Genomic DNA, 16,895 nt, shown 5'->3' on the forward strand with positions numbered 1-16,895 from the left:
TTCCCAACTTACAACATATCCGATTCTCTGTGTGCTCTAAGACTAAATTAATAATGACTCATTCTTTCTGGGAAAGACAAAAATCACAATAAATGCTTATGAAAAAGTCATTTAAGATTACCTACAAAAAAGTATTACTTAGGATTAGACAGATGTGGCAAACTTTCCAAAACTTATTACTCATGAAGCCTAACTTCTTTGGAGAAATAAGATGAAGGATAAAAAAATTAAACTTGTAAAATCACTTAACAATATCTGAGCACTACTTTCATGAGTGAAGAAAATCAAATTGATAAAAGTATCATAATGTGTTTCTATCACATTCTAACCCCAAAGTAGTAAGTTACAGGGAAATTTTATAAATATTCTGAGTTTTCTTTTTTCTTTTTGCAGTATGTTGAATTCTAAAGTATTCTTTCTGCTTTGTTGACTCCTATCAACACAGGCTGACTGATTTGCATGAAGGGACCCAATGTACTCTGATCCATCTCCTCTCTGAGCAGCTACCCCTGTTCATTTAGAGCTGGCTCCAGGCAGACTGGATGTGTCCTCTTTCATGTGTCTAAGGTTTCTCTTCCTTGATGAAATACAAATTGCAATGACTAGAAAGATGTTGTTTTACATTTTGTAAAACCCTCACAGGAAGATCCAGAAGACAGGTGGACCAAAAGAGGATTACAAAAGCAGCACAAACCATGGACCCTAATAGGGAAATGAAAAAAGATATCCAGAATAATATAGAAAGTTGCTAACTATCTTTGGTAATGGAATATTTGTTACATCCTAAAAGCCAACAACATGCATAGATCTAACAAATTTTTTAAATATGAAAATTTGCAGAAAGAACATTCATCATCCTACCTTGTTAAAAAAAAAAAAAAAAAGAATTAGGAAACCACCTAAAGAAAGACTTTGGGTGCTCACTTTGACAGCGCATACACTAAAATTGGAATGATACAGAAAAGATTAGCATGGTCCCTGAGCAAGGATGACATGCAAATTTGTGAAGCATTCCATATTTTTCTGTAAAAATAAACAAAATTATAAAAAATAAATAAATAAAATAAAATGCAACTCTTAAAAAAAAGACTTTGGATAGAATATATGTTGTGCTCACTGTGGCTCCATGGATTTGAATAGGTGGTGTAAGAAAGCCTGGAGAGAGGTGGTGACAGGGAAGTTAAGTCTTAAATCCAGAGAGGCTATGGGGATGACGCCGCAGATGGTGCCACGGGGGTTGGGTGGCATGAAGCCGGAAGGAAATTAACTTAAGCGATGGCACAAAGTCTGTGAGAAATCCCAGAGCTAAAATGGGGCGGCCATTTTGGCAAATGGAAAGCAGGTGGAGAGAATTAAATTGACGGAGTGCAGCGAGTCTGCTGGCAGCACACTCTCTCTCAACTTAAACTTTCCTCACTGCCAGTTACAGCATGTGAAAGAGATGCGACCTCTGATGCTCCAGTTTGCCCTGGTGTTTGTTGAACTTAGGCCCTTTCCTAACAAAAGATTGGAGGAAGACCCACTTCTCAACTGGCAGCTTTGAGAAGAACCTGAACTTGATACTACCTGAAACTGGGAAAAGGAGGGACCAAGTTGGCCTCGTGGAAGAGGCTGATGCCAAAGGGTAATGAACTTCATGCCAAGGACACATACCTCCTCAGCTTTTGCCCCAAACCACCCCGCACCCAGATTGAAAATCATAGCTTTTATTATAGGAAAAATAAAATCATGTCTGAAAGCAAGATAAAAATAGATCTGTTTTTTTCAAAACTGATTAGTATTCTGGGTCTGGTTCCTGGGTGGGTTATTCTTTTCTGTTAATAATTCCTTCCAGTCCCAATACTGTCCAGGGGAGGAGATGAAGTTTGAATAGTGTCATCTTTCCTACCAGATGATTGTGGGAAGTGAATTTGCTCTAAATATAATCAGGCTATCATCTAGCTTAAGGGGCAAAGCATTCTTTTTAATTTGGTTTTCACAGCATAAGAAGAGCATCCTCCGTATGCTAAAGTGCCATAACCTGTGGGCTGCAACTTGCTTTTGCACTATAGCTTTTTCAACGTAATTGCATGTAGCACTTTATTTATAGTCATGAAAAAGTACTTAAAATCCAATTACATAGTTGAAATTGCACATCTCTAAACAGATATAGAATAATTAAAAAGAAATCCAGTGAATATCTATAGAAACTCTTTGGAATTACCAAAATGACTTATTTCAACATTCTCTAAGCAGCGTTCCGGTTCCGTCACCAGTCTATATTAGGCACATTAGCCTAATACACATTTACATGGCTTAATGGGAATGAAGATGTGGTTTCCATGCATTTGTTTTTCTTTTTTCCTTATGACCATGATCACTCACTTAGCACCAATATACTTCCATGAATTTCCTTTGCCCAGAAATGGTTTTGATGAGTAAAATTCCTTGCTGGGAACATCCCTTGAGTTATTTATTGATGGACAGTAAAGGGATTGTGTTCTCACCGTGGAGAAGGAAAGTGTGCCTTTATGTGACTGTTATTCACTGACTGCACCAAGCTTCTCATTTAACATATTCAAAAGAACCAGAATTAGAAATCCTTACACCTGAGTAATGCATGGTCGATCTTCATTCATTTTGAGAGCAGATAAGAATAGCATGGATAACAGAAATCCACTCCAAGTGTTCTTAATCTACCGTGTTACATGGTCCTGTAGGTATAAGACACCTATAAAAACTTGAACAATTTTATACTTGTTCTCTAAAATTTTATAGGTTTTTTTTTTTTTTTAGGTGTCCTATATAAAGGACAATGGGATATAACGGGTGTTAATCATTCTTCTCCAAGACACCTCAAACACAAATACACAAGCCATTTATCAATATAGCAAGTTGACAGGTATCTCTTTGATAATGAAATCATCATCATATCCTAAATGCTAACAATTCACATAAATAAAATAATTTTTAAATAAGAATATTTTACCCAGAAGATATTTGTTCTACTTTGCAGTTAAAAAATAATTACTCTCAGAACTCCTGGGCTTAACAAAAAGCAATTTCTTTGAAAACTCATGTTAATAACTTTATTATCACATTAATATGATCTCCAGTCTTTAATATATCTGGAGTAATTAAGAGCACTTTCAATAATAAAAAATAAATATATTGTATTGTTTATACCTAGTACAGAAGGGAAGTTGAACTTGCTCTGGAAATCATGAATTTATCTGTTAACATTCACTTTTTTCTTTATGATAGAAATCACCATCCTAGTATTTTTTAAAAACTACCAATGTTTTACAAATGTTCAGAAGCTGTTCTAGATTGTCATGACTCTCTTAACTATTCTCAAATTGTCAGTAGCCTCAACAAATTTAGAAACTTTTTCCCCAATATACGTGAAGGAGGCTCTGGATCCCTGTGGCCCTTATCTTCCTGGTTCCTCCAGCTCTACCACATCTTTTAGTTTGGGCTATTTTTTCCTTTCATTTGGTACCCTTTTCCTCTCTCCCCTGCCTCCCTTCTTATCAAAGCATTCTCCCAAAAATAGACCTGGTATGAGTCTTTTAATAGGAGTATGATGATTAATAGCTGTGTTATCTTGTTTTCAGGCAAATGAGTTACAAATATCAGGAAATGGGGTTCTTTTCAGGAAGTAAGTTCTTTATAGCTTCTGGAATCGCTCCATAGTTTCATCTTATTAGCCCCCAAAGAGCACTCATTAACAAGGGAGAAGAAAGGATGGGCCCTCCATGTTGTATACATAACATAACATGGAGGCTCCCTGTCCCCTATGATCCTGGTGGCTCACTTACATGTTTGGAAGGTGATTACATTCCTCTTTGGTTTGGCGACTATGATTCAACAATTTGTCACTTGTTAACTCATCTCTTCCTGTTATACCCCTTCTCTTCCTTTCTTTCTGTTCTCCGATTAAAGGATTTCTACTCATACTTTCCTGTACCCTATTTCTTCCTTTCTGTCTTTCCAACTGCATTTGTCTGGTGCTTCATTTCAAACGAGATGAGTATACCTATTGCTCCTATTAACCAGCTTTATCGCATAATATAAAATGTAATTTTAAAACTATGTGGTTAACCATGTGTCTCGTTACCACTTCCTTACCGAGATGAGGAAGCCCAATCAGAGGGGGTGTGACTTAGGTAAGGTTACATGCCAGGTTACAGGTGGCCAGTAGCATTTTCCTTCACCATCCAGGAGTTTCCAGTCATTTCTCAGTTGGCTGGACTGTCACATCCATGGACAAAGAAGTGAAGAGAATGATAGATGGCCAGATCAAAGACAGATACTATGTGCCATGGAAAGAGGGACTTCTGCAAAGATGGTTAGCTAGGTCAGGCAGACTTTCTACGCTGAGCAATTTGACATTAAATGTTTCCTTCTATGAGGAAACAATTGGGAACGAATTCTTCCTGTGTTCTTCAAGCATCCCTTTACTAAACATCTACTAGTAGCCTACTCTTTGCTGGTCACCCTTAACCTTAGAGTTGGGGAAAGGATTTAGCATACAGGGATGAATACAACTCATCACTGCTGCTAAGGAGCTCACTGCAAGGCAGAACAGAGTTGTATGGGCCATGATATTAGAACTCCAGAGTGCTGGGCTGCAGAAAGGAAAAACCATTTAACTTCTTTGTCTGATGGATTCTCAATGCCTTCACAGAAGAGGCAAGTTTTAAACCAGATGGTGAAAGATAAAAGCAGTCAACTCAAAGGACAAGTTGAGAAAAATTATTCCAGGCTAAGAGAACAGCCTAGGTCCAATCTTCACTGGATGAAAATGGAGAGCGCTTTCTGGGCACCATCAACTATGTGACTTGTACATTGGACAGACAGGAAATGAGACTTGAAAGCTATGTTGGAACAAACTTTTGAAGTGAATGGAGTGCTACAAAAAGTAGTTTGAATTTTATCCTCTAAGGCATATGGATTTTTATTCAAGGAAACAGAACTTTATGATCTGCCTCTTACGATCTAAAGTCAGAGTGTAAGAAATGGAAAAGAGATGAGTCCAAGGTAGGAAGATAGGTTAGGGACTTAGTACTATAGGCAGAAATGTCAAAAATGTCAAGGTAATTGAAATGAAAGAGAGGAGAGAGAAAGACAATGGTGGCAAATTCTAAAGAAAAATAGTTTATTAAATGTCCTCACTGCCTAGTCTTTGGAGTTTCCTCTAAGGAAGAGGCTAAAATCAGTAGGACTAGAAATCAGAAAGTAGAAACTGGGATCAGAGGTCCTGCAAGTTAAAAATCACAGCCTCCTGTCGCTGCCCGCAGCAACAATTGCGCAGGTATTTATCAGAGGGGCCTGGAAATAAACTATTTTTCCTATATTCACTAATTTATAGAGGAAGAGAGACTTTGAGAGAAAGATAGGCTTTGCTTAGAGGAAGAGAAACTTTGCTTATCAGGAAGAGAGACTTTGCTTAGAGGAAGAGAATTGCTTAGAGGAAAAGAAACTTTGCTTAGAGAGAAAGTTTTAGAGAGAGGCTTCTACGCTTATCAGAGATCTATTTCTTCTTAGTTCTGCTGCTTCTTCTTAAAGGTGCATCCTGCATCCTGTGAACTAAGGGTGCGTCCATCTGAGGTGCTTCTTAGTGATGCGTCCTGCGTACTGCGATCTACTTATCTGTGATCTAGGGGTGTGTTCTCAATTCTCCGCTCTGTGATCTGCCTTCCCCCGCTGCCTGCTGCTTCTCTCTGTGAGCTGCTTCTACCTGCTTGCTGCCTTTTCTTCTTCCTTTCTGCTAGTGGCTTCTACTCCGCTTCTTTCTGCTAGCTGCTGCTCTTACTGTCGCACCCCCGCCCACTGCTCACTTATGTTCCCTCCAGGAGGCGGAGGGCGGGGCCACACCAGTTGCAGGCGAGGAGCCAGCTGCCCTATCACTGCAAGGGTTAAAAGGAGCAGGCCCGAGCAGGCCGCTAGGGAACACCTGTGCACACGTTGTGCGCGTGGACTTAACTAAATACGGCCAGTGATAAATCACCTGAGTGTGCTTATGTTAATTAACCTCCTCACTGTCGATGTGAGCATGGCACAGCCCCCAACAGCCTCCTCCTAATAAAAGGTATAAAAGGTGAGCATCAATCCTTGTATTCTGAGTCCATGGAAGGAATGATCACAGATGAGAGAGCATAAAGAGACCATCTTTGCAATAGAACTTTCACATGTAAGTCAAGGAGAATGAAGGTTGCCACAGTCTATCAAACATTGTCATTGACTCACTCTCCCTGGAGGCCTCAGGAAGGCATTTATGGGAAGTCTTAGGCTGGATTCCATGAATTGAGGCACATTTTTACATAATGAGCCCAGAGCATTCTAAACCCCAAATGGGAACAATAATGCACTGCAGAGGGCACCAGCAGGAATCCAGGAAGTCTCCATGCATGTCAGTTTCCCTGAATATGAATATGTTGCCAAGAGCACGTCATCTAGTAAGACCAGAGGAAAAAAGCAACAAGGCAGTGGACATGAGGGAGTGGACATGAATGAAGTCAAAAGCAGTGAAACTCCAAATTGAGGGACAGGAATCTGACATGGAAAATAATGAAGCAACTAAACACAGGGATCAAGTAGAAGGAAGACTTCTTGGTATCTAGTGCAAAAGCTCAGCCTCTGTCTTCCCCTTTGTCCTTTTCCAATTTGCATGCATTTCCCAGTGCTTTCTACCAGCGTAAGAAGTCCAGGTTGAAGGACCCCTGCTGGTCTCTTTCAATACCTCCATTTATGACCCAGCATTCCCGAAATTCTAAGCTCTTTCTCTTCAAGCCTTGTCACATGGGAGCAGGACCAGGATGGAGCAGGGGACCCTAGAATAGGTCGAGGAGCCAGAGAAGCCTGGTAGAAGGTACCCATAACCTCCTTCAGAGGGGAGGCCTTTTCTTCAAAGTTGAAGAGAGGTTTAGTCTCTTTTCCCTACCAAAGCCACGTCGCTGTGCTGGCAGACTCTTCTCAAGGTGAGCCACAGAGTGAAACAGCATGTAGGTACCATAATTTTGATGGAGGAGAGTCTTGAACCTGGAACTTTAGAAAGATGTACAGTCATCTTCACACTCTCTTTCTAAAATCAGAATCCTGTCTGTCTTTTATAGCACATAGTGGTCAGGTAAGTGGAGACTTCACCGTCTCTGTCATCTTGCTCATATAATTCCTCACCCTTGTTCTCCTCTCATTCCCCACTTGCTCACTGGCCAGGATGTCATCAGAAACTTCTTCCCTGGAAGTAGTAAGCAAATGGAAGCTTGACTGGTCACGTAGGAAACTGTGTGCAATCAGTCTTCAGTGCTTGGCTTCTGTACTGGGGAGGTGAGTCTGGCTTCATCAGCAGGCAGTGCTGGAGGCTTCCTCTGTCCCATCACAGTACCTGCAGGACATCCACCTCAACTTCTCTTTAGGACCATGGACCTCTCCCCTAGTCATTTAAACTATCACAGCCTGCAGTTTCATCTTAACAGGCAATTAATTTCTCAGTATCCTGAGTCTAAAGCTACTTCTAGATTTGAGAGGTTCCTATCATCCAAAAGGTCACCACCATGAGTCTGAATTGTAGCAGAGTGACAAACTGGGCTTTTCCAGAGACTTCACGATCTGTGTCACCAGTGATTTACCCCAAGATCCACACAAGTATGAAACCAGAGTAGCCTCAGAAGAGAAATAGGTGCCTGTTGGAAAGAGAGGCTGTTGTAAAGCCTTCAATTCCAGCTCCTCTGTGACCTCCTTTATTTGCCATTGTAAATTGCACATGACTGAAGGTTTCCTAAGGAAAGGGAGATTACACTTCAGGAAATAAGATCCATATGAATTATTAAATCCTTAGTGGTCATCTCACCTTTAAATAAAGGCTGTAACATTTACAAACCACTGTGTGACTCGCATGCCTGAGAACACTGCCTGACTATTTACAGTACCAGATTGCCTTGAGAGAAGGGAGCGAAATCCCCTCACATTAAAATGCTCAAAAGCAATTAGCTGTGCTGCATGTAATATAATCTAAGCATGATCATAAAGGAAAATAAGAATTATGTTCAAACTGAATTGAAGTATCTTAAGTAGAAGTATGTTAGTGTTGACATAAATAAAAAATATTTTAGTGGATGAATTGCTTGATTTCTAGACTTTAAGAAAATTATGGACTACATTTGCTGAAAAAATGCACAGAAAGTGTTGAAAATACCTAATTCTCAAAACTCAATGCCCCATTGAAGTCATGATTCAGATGAATTTTAATTTCCTTTTAGGCTAATCATAAAACAAAAATTGAGTTAATTAACATAAATAACCTCTTTTTACTCTCATAGTAAATATCTGAAATCTTTAACTTGTATGCCATTTTTATACCATGTACATTTTTGTTTGTAATACTGGGGGAGAGAAAACTACATTAAGCTCATTTTGAGTATGGATTTGATTCATTCCACATTACTGACCATATCATTTGAAAGACAAGGAAGACCAAACACTACAAAATCCTACACTATGGTGCTAAGCTATCTTCCCTGTCATCAACTCTTACCACAGTTCCACCATAACCATGAACTGGATGAGCTCCTCCTGAGTACTTGAACGATTCTGCTTTGCATTATAACTATCTCTATCATTTTTCAACACACACAACTGCATGTTGAAGTGCAAACTTTACATCTAAATTTCCTAACTAATAGCACCTAGTTCAGAGCTTCATGCCCAGGGAATTGATAAATCACTCCACATTTTGAGAAACCATAAACATATGGTATTAACTTATATTACCACAAAGTATCCCATATTCCTCTTTTGTTCTTCCACAAAACTCAACATAAGCACATATACACATAATAATTACACACACGTTTAAAGTTGTTTCCTCTTGCTCTTCATTATTTCAGCTGGGGCAGTAAACGCCAACATGTCCCAATCACAGCTTTTTCTGCCATTTCTTTACAGAGAAATATACTCCTAGCATGTAACTCTTATAACTGAGCCCACGTGCAGTCACAATGGCCCAACCATGTGGCAGGCATTTTTCTTAAGTAGAGACCTCAGCAAAGCAGACATGGCACCTGAGGAGGTAGGCGCTAAGTAAACAAATACCGAAGTAATTAGAGTTTTTGGAAAAGGGGTGAAGGAACAGGAAATGAAACCAAGAAGAAATAAGGTTAGGGAGGACTCACTGGTGAACGAGCAGCTAGGGAGTACTAGTTAACTTGAGGGTCAAAGAATAAGCAATATCGAGAAAGGGAAAGAGCATTTCACACACACTAAACAGAGACTCAGGGAAGGGTGGGATGTGTTTCAGGGACTAGAGTTTAGTGAGAGACAAGGAATGGCTTTTCTGGAGAGGAAGGTGAGAAGTCAGTCATGCTGAGCATGGTGCCAAGGGGAGGATTGATCTGAAAAAAGTCCCATCTGGTCACCATGAGGAAAATGGCTGCTCTGGGTTAGAATGAAAGCAAAACTGAAGGGACAGGGATTGGATACAATACCTGTAGGGAACAAAGAAAAATGGATAGGTTGAAGATAGAGTTTGAAGAAAAACATCTGAGATTTGGTGTTGATGTAATATATGAGATGAGGAAAAACCAAAATTGCTTCATAGATTTCAAACTAGAAACTGACTGAACAAAGTTGCCATTTTCTCAAAGGGAAAAGACTAGAAAGCAGATTAACATATAATTATATAACATTTTGCTAACTTCTCTACTTAAGGAATATGTTATATCACATAACACAAATTATATGATATAACAAATTATATAATATAAATTATATGATATAACATGTATCAATTTTATTACAATAGTAGTTTATGATAATGGAATTACCTAATAAACATTGTATTTTGCATATATTTGAGCAAGATTCCCCTTTACATAGAGAGAAGCTCTTATTAAGTGGCACACTGTCCCATGTTGCTGTGCTCACCCGAAAGAGCCACAGTCTCAGAACTGAAAGGAGGTTGACGGGTCCCAGAAAGGTAGGCACCTGAGTCTTGGGGAAAAGCATCCTGGAGAGGGCTAAATGCCATGGACCAGGGAGAACCCAGGGCAATGCTTCCTAAGGCTTCCATTTTCTCTACTGACCTCACCCTGTCTGGACCATCTGCAACACTATGAGGCAGGAAATGATTTCTGTTAGCCTTGTGTGCAGTCCTAGGTGATAGGGGACATCAGGGTGTTCCCAGATCTGTTTGGGGCAAAGATAAGGTACCAGCAGGTACACAAATGTGAGCAGAGAGAGCTATCCTTGGTGTTCCTTCATCTTCTTACCTTCTCAATGCCAGATGTATTAAACAACCCAAGAAGGGTGGCTTATTAGCAACCCAAGAAACTAGCAGGCAGTAAAGCCAAAATTTCAATATTTTGAGGAAGAATGATTTGAAATATAGAATTACATCCCATGAAATATTTCCATCAATTGTGAAATGAATAAGATATTTGTAGTCAAGCAAAGTCTCATTGATCTTCCATCTACAAAATTCTCTGTTGAGGAGCCCCTGGAAGGTGTTCTCCATGATAGGAAGAGTAAGACAGAGAAGAGATAAGAGGAACAGAAAGAGCAGCTTCTCAGGAGAAGAGAGATAGGGGAATCCTAGGAGGTTCTTTTTTTGTTGTTGTTGTTTTGTTTTGTTTTGTTTTATTAAAGTGTATATATCACAAGCCCAGAGCAATTTAGTCTCAAGTCTAAAAATAATTTATAACTGACAGAATATCCAATATGTTTGACCATATTAAAAGGAGCTTTACATTTCTAATAAACAAAGTGAGAAAAATGAAGCAATTGTTGAATACAACCAAAAATATTTAATAAAGGATATATGATCACAGTATTCTATGAAGCTCAGCTACGGACAATGTAAGCATTGTGCAATGGAAGGAGGAAATGAGAGAGGGGTGGGGAGAATGTGTGTGGCATATACATTTTACATTAAATGTCATGTGTACACATATGTATAATATGCACATATGTATAAACATATACATTTAAAATTTAGCAATATGGAAAAAAAGCAAAAGAAATCACAGGAAAAAATTTGAGTTGTTTGCTCTAGAAAGACAGAAAAATAAGATTATCAGGCTGTGGGACTGAGAACTATTTTTTTAATTCCAAGAACTTTTTAATTAATTGTCATCATATATTCTGATCTTTTAGCTATCAATGTGAACTTGGAAAACAAAAATTGTAATCATAGATTAAACTACTCCTCTCAGAAACTGATGGATCAAGGAGTCAAAAATAGTTATTAAAAAGTCTCTAACATGAGCTCTAAAACATAAGCTTGTAGTAGTGTGCATATTCTGCATTTATACCTGCTGGTGTGTTTTAGTGTGTGTGTGTGTGTGTGTGCACACACTCACATACACATTTTTCATAATCATTTTAGAACATTTGCAAAAAATGGCCATATAATAACCATGAAGAAATTATCATACTGTTCAAAGAAACATGGTTGTACAGATTAGGTTTTCTAAGGTTATGGTATGTAAAAAGATGAGGAATCAATTATAAATAAAAAGAAAACCTTTGGTTTAGATATGAGGTTTCCCCCAAAAGCTCATGTGTGAGACAATGCAAGAAGTTTTAAAAGGTAAAATGACTGGGCTATGGAAGTCTTAACCTAATCAGTGCATTAATCCCCTGATACAGATGAACTGGACGGTAATGAGGCAGGAGGGGTGTGGCTGGAGGAGGTGGGTCCTTGGGGGCATGCCTTTGGCTTGCATGTTTTGCTGTTGTTGAACAGAGTGCTCTGCTTCCTAATCATCATGTCTTGAGCCACTTTTCTCCACCACACTCTTCAGACATGATTTCTGCCTTGCCTCAGGTCTTGAGGAATGGAGTCTGCCAGCTATGGATTAAGACCTCCAAAACTGGGAGCCCAACAATAAACTTTTTTTTCTCTAATTGTTTATGTTAGGTTTTTTGATCACAGCAGTGAAAAAGCTGACTAAAACAATAACCAAAATGAAACGCATACCTGGGAAACACAGAACCACCAAACAAAGCTTTTGCTGAAGAAGAAATAAATCAACAGTGTTACTAGACAATACTTGGGATGAAATAATAGCTAGAGGTCTATCTGTAAAAGTCTTAAGTGTGCCCTAAAGTAACACTTGAAATTTGTACTTTCAGATATATTATTGGAAAGAAACTTTTAAAAACAAACAGGTTAAGTTTTAACTGAAGAAGCTAGGAAAAAAGAACCCCCCGCCCTGCAACTCCCAACCAGAAAAAGGAAAGAGGAAAGAATAAAGGCAGAAACAAGTGAATATGTAAACCAGATAATTAACCAAACCAAAAAGTTAGACTTTTAAAGACAGACTCAAATCTTGGTTAAAGTTTACATTCCCCCCAGTATCTGGACAGTTTTATAGATAAATTTCAAAAAATTTTCAAGGAATATATTTTCCTTTTTCATGAGTATGAAACCTTAGAGGATAAAGAATGAGTCAAGTCTATTCGACTCATAATGAGACTGGAATAAGCACTTGTCAAAATCACAAAAAATAATTACAGGCCTATTTTCCTTTCGATTGTTGATATGAAAATTCTAAACAATTTTAACTGATTTCTGTTGGGGGCTGTGCCATGCTCACATCGGCAGTGAGGAGGTTAATTGACAGAAGCGCACTCAGGTGATTTATCACTGGACGTATTAAGTCCACCGCGCACAACAGGTGCACAGGTGTTCCAGAGCGCACCTGCTCGGGCCTGCTCGTTTTGACCCTTGCCGTGATGGGGCAGCTGGTTCCTCGCCTGATCGCAACTGGCGTGGCCCCCCCTCCGCCTCCTGGAGGGAATATAAGTGGGCGGTGGGTGGGAGCGCTACAGTAAGGAGCAGCAGTAAGAGCAGCAGCTAGCAGAAAGAAGTGGAGTAGAAGCCACTAGCAAAAAGGAAGAAGAAAAGGCAGCAAGCAGATAGAAGCAGCTCGCAGAGAGAAGCAGCAGGCAGCGGGGGAAGGCAGATCACAGAGCAGAGAATTGAGAACACACCTCTAGATCACAGATAGGTAGATCGCAGGACACATCACTAAGAAGCACCTCAGGTAGATGCACCCTTAGTTCACAGGATGCAGGAAGCACCTTTAAGAAGAAGCAGCAGAACTAAGAAGAAATAGATCTCTGATAAGCGTAGAAACCTCTCTTTCTCTAAAACTTTCTCTCTAAGCAAAGTTTCTCTTCCTCTAAGCAAAGCCTCTCTTTCTCTCAAAGTCTCTCTACCTCTATAAATTAGTGAATATAGGAAAAATAGTTTATTTCCAGGCCCCTCCGATAAATACCTGTGTAATTGTTGCCGCGGCCGGCGACAGATTTCAACAATATGTTAAAAAAAATGCATCATGATCAAGTAACTTTTACCAGGAGTAAAAAAAAAAAAAAAGAAATTATCAAGACTTATTATCGTAAGTCATCAGATTAATAAAATAAAGGGAAAACATTCTTATAATAAATGGGGGGGAAAGCATTTTAAGTATATTCACATCTGTTTCATAAAAATTGCCTGGAAAAGCAGCCAGGTGTGGTGGCACACACCTGTCATTCCAGCAGCTTGGGAGGCTGAGGCAGGAGGATTGAGAGTTCAAACCAGCCTCAGAAAAAGTGAGGCACTAAGCAACTCAGTGAGAACCTGTTTCTAAATGAAATAGAAAATAGGGCCGGGGATGTGATGCAGAGCACCGGTGAGTTCAATCCCCAGAACCACCATCCCCCCCAAAAAAATGCCTGAAAAAGCAAAATGTAAGGGATATTCCTTAACATAATTTAATGGCATATTGGGTGAAGATATTCACAACTTCAAAAATTTTCACAGGGAACTCATACAAAATGGTGGGGAAAAGACAGGAACTAAAGCAGAAAACCCAGCATAGGATATCAATGGGGAAAACTTGAATGTCTAACAAATAGATGAAGAAATGCTCAACTTGTCTACCACTGGAGAAGTGAAAAGTTAAAACTACATTAAAAGACCTCTTTCTTCCAACAAGCTGGCAAAAGTCAGAAAGCCTGATGGTAACATGATAGTTAGAATGAGAAGAGTGGGAAAATCCCAAGCATGACAGATGAGATATGTAGAGCACATAACAGCAGCTCTTGGCACAGTAAAGGGTTCCTACACTCACGAACTCAGTACCTCACTGCTGCATACACCACCCCACAGCCCTTCAGAGGGCATAAGGACATTCCTTACAGCTGAGTACACTTTAGGAGACTAGAAGGAACCTGGGCGTTTATGTACGTGGGGACTGTATAGGTGAAATGCACCGGATGCCTGCTATAGACTCCGGTACAAACTCAAAAGCAAGGCCCATAAAGACGGATGGGTCAAATAGCTATATAAAATTTTTATGAAAAATGAGCTCTATGACTCAGTTCCTTTTGTAAAATTAAATAGACCTCAAAATAGCCTGTATTTCTGTTGTACTTACCATATGCTAGGCACTGTTCTAAATACTTTGTATGCATTTTAATCTGCTCAGCTACACATTGAAGTGGGTACTATTACTATTTCATTGTTCAGATGAGGATTCTGAGGTCCAGATATACTGACTAATAAGCCCCAGGGACATGGGTCCAGTATATGGTGAAGAGAGTTTCAACCAAGGCCCAACTCTTAATCACTGTACTTGTCACCCATGTCATCTTTGTAGATATAAATTTCTCTGAGAAAGTTTACTAAACACATGAAACAAGGACTTATTAAATAAGGAGAGGTGAGGCTGGATGCAGAGGGTGATCACAATGGAGACAGAGATTAAGGAAAAAAGAGGAAAAGCTCTAGAGGAAACAAGGACGGCACCAGTTAGCCGTGCATTAGTCACTACAGTGCCATGAGTGACTAATCCAACTCTCACCCCTATATAAAAAATAAATGTGAAGGTGGTTTAAAGAGAAAGAAAAATATAGAATGCTAATTAAAAGCAGGATATACTGAAGACTGACATACAGCTTCCCAGGAAGTTCAAAACAGCTAGTTTTATTTCCAGTATCAGGAGAAATTATGTTTTTTCTTTGCTTGAACTCCAGAGGACATAGTTGTCTTTCTTGATAAAAGAAAAAGACAGATGTGTACCAACTAATGGCTCACTCAGCCCATCAAAAGATGAAACATGTGCCCTGAGAACCCTCCTTTCTCCTGTTAGATGTGAGGGCTTTTAAGGACTGGACATTTTTTTTTTCTCCCTAGGTCTGGACACTCAGAAGCATGTCTTATGCTACATCATTTCAAAGGCACTCAGCTGACAGTGAGTCATTCCAACTCCGGAGAACGCCATTCCTATAAAGGCGACACAGTACCTACTAATCTTTTATATAGCCCACACAATTGCAGGTGTTAACAATTTATTTTTGAACCTCACTAAACTGCCTTTCTTTTGGACAGAAATCATAGCTGGTATTAGGTGTGTTAGGAATAGATGCCAAATAGGTTACTATGTATGAGTCGTTATAGAGAAAAATTAAATATTCCAGTAATGTCTAAAGTATACATTTCAGAACACCACTACCACCTGCCACCAAATCCTAGCATCAAATGAGAACCGTAAATCAAAGTGCTATTAGAAGTAGTAGATGAAGATCAGGATAAAAGAAAAAGTGAATACAAAATATAATATATTCCATTTAAGAGACAAAGGAAGCAAGGTCATATGCGTCTACCCTGACATAAGACATACTAAATTCATATCACCCAAAGGCAGAAGGAGGGACAGTCCTCATTCCAGAGCACTGTGCAAGGAAAAAGGGGTAAGGAGAAGAGCTAAATTACTCCACTTAAAATAACAATCTTTAACTATGTGTGCACACATACACATGCACACATGCATGTATCTACACACATATAGTAACATGATGTCCATCTGTTATCCAGTAATTAAGTTGCATCTTTTAGGAGGACAGAAATAGCCTAATGGATAACTTGAGCAGTAAATTCTGGGGTTGTTTTTCAATATATAATTCTGTTTGTCTCTATGTTAGGTCATAAGGCACAGGATTTTAGAATCCCACTGCAGTTCTGAATTTTGACATTTGAATTGCTGGGTTAAAAATTCCACTGTTGTCTATTTTCTACCCCTTCAGCTACCCAGAGTACCTGGCACACAGCCTGAAAGCTTGGGGTGCAGGACCTCAGGGCATCTGGAAAGGTGTAAGTGAGAAGGAAACACTTGGCTTGATTTCACCATTCTTCCACTTATTTTATGAAGACAACTGCAAAATTCTTATTGAATGAATCGAGCAGCTGTCTGGTTTGATTGTAGCTTCAGTGAATGTGTGCCTCTGACCTCCACCGAATTGCTATTTTATTGCTATTTGCAGCAATGTTCCCCAGTAAATCACAACTCCTGTCCCTATGGCAACCACATATACCTGCGACGTGACTGCCTCTCTTTCTGCCAGTAGAAAAAACAGTTATAAGAAAATAATAAATCTGGCTAGTGACCTTTTCTACATTATTATGCCTGTACCTGGCTCTGAGTTGTGCATTTGCAATTAGGGATCCTCCAGCTGAAGTCAGCAGTTGCAGGCACAAGCTTGCCATTTGTTTGGCAGGTGCAAATGAAAGGCAAATGCGTAAATGTGTGTGTGACTACCACCTTCTGGACATGAACTGAAGAATGCGTGTCATGTACGTATGGAACAGAAAAAGGACGTCTTCTGGTCAGGTGTAATTGCCAACAATTCTGAGATAAAACACTTCTCCTTCATCATTATTCTCTTACTTTTGTTGTTGCTGGTTGTTTAGTTTCCAGGCTTCTCTCATTAGATCAGAACTTTACAGAGTATGATTCATGAACGGGATCACCCGGGGACTTATGTTAAAAATGTGGGGTCCTAAATTCCACCAGGAGAGACTAAATTAGAATCTCGAGAGGATGACAATAACACACACTACAAACAACTTGCCATTTGATCATTTT

The 16,895-nt window shown here is 39.3% G+C and overlaps 1 non-coding gene across 1 annotated transcript; it reads left to right on the forward strand.

Moving 5' to 3' along the window:
- Positions 1-916: 916 nt before the first annotated feature.
- Positions 917-1,023, forward strand: LOC124986087 (U6 spliceosomal RNA). Its single transcript, XR_007108988.1, has one exon. It is a non-coding gene; the product is annotated as a U6 spliceosomal RNA (small nuclear RNA).
- Positions 1,024-16,895: the final 15,872 nt, after the last annotated feature.

This window comes from Sciurus carolinensis, chromosome 5 (genome assembly GCF_902686445.1).
Source record: "Sciurus carolinensis chromosome 5, mSciCar1.2, whole genome shotgun sequence".
Classification (NCBI taxonomy): Eukaryota; Metazoa; Chordata; class Mammalia; order Rodentia; family Sciuridae; genus Sciurus; species Sciurus carolinensis.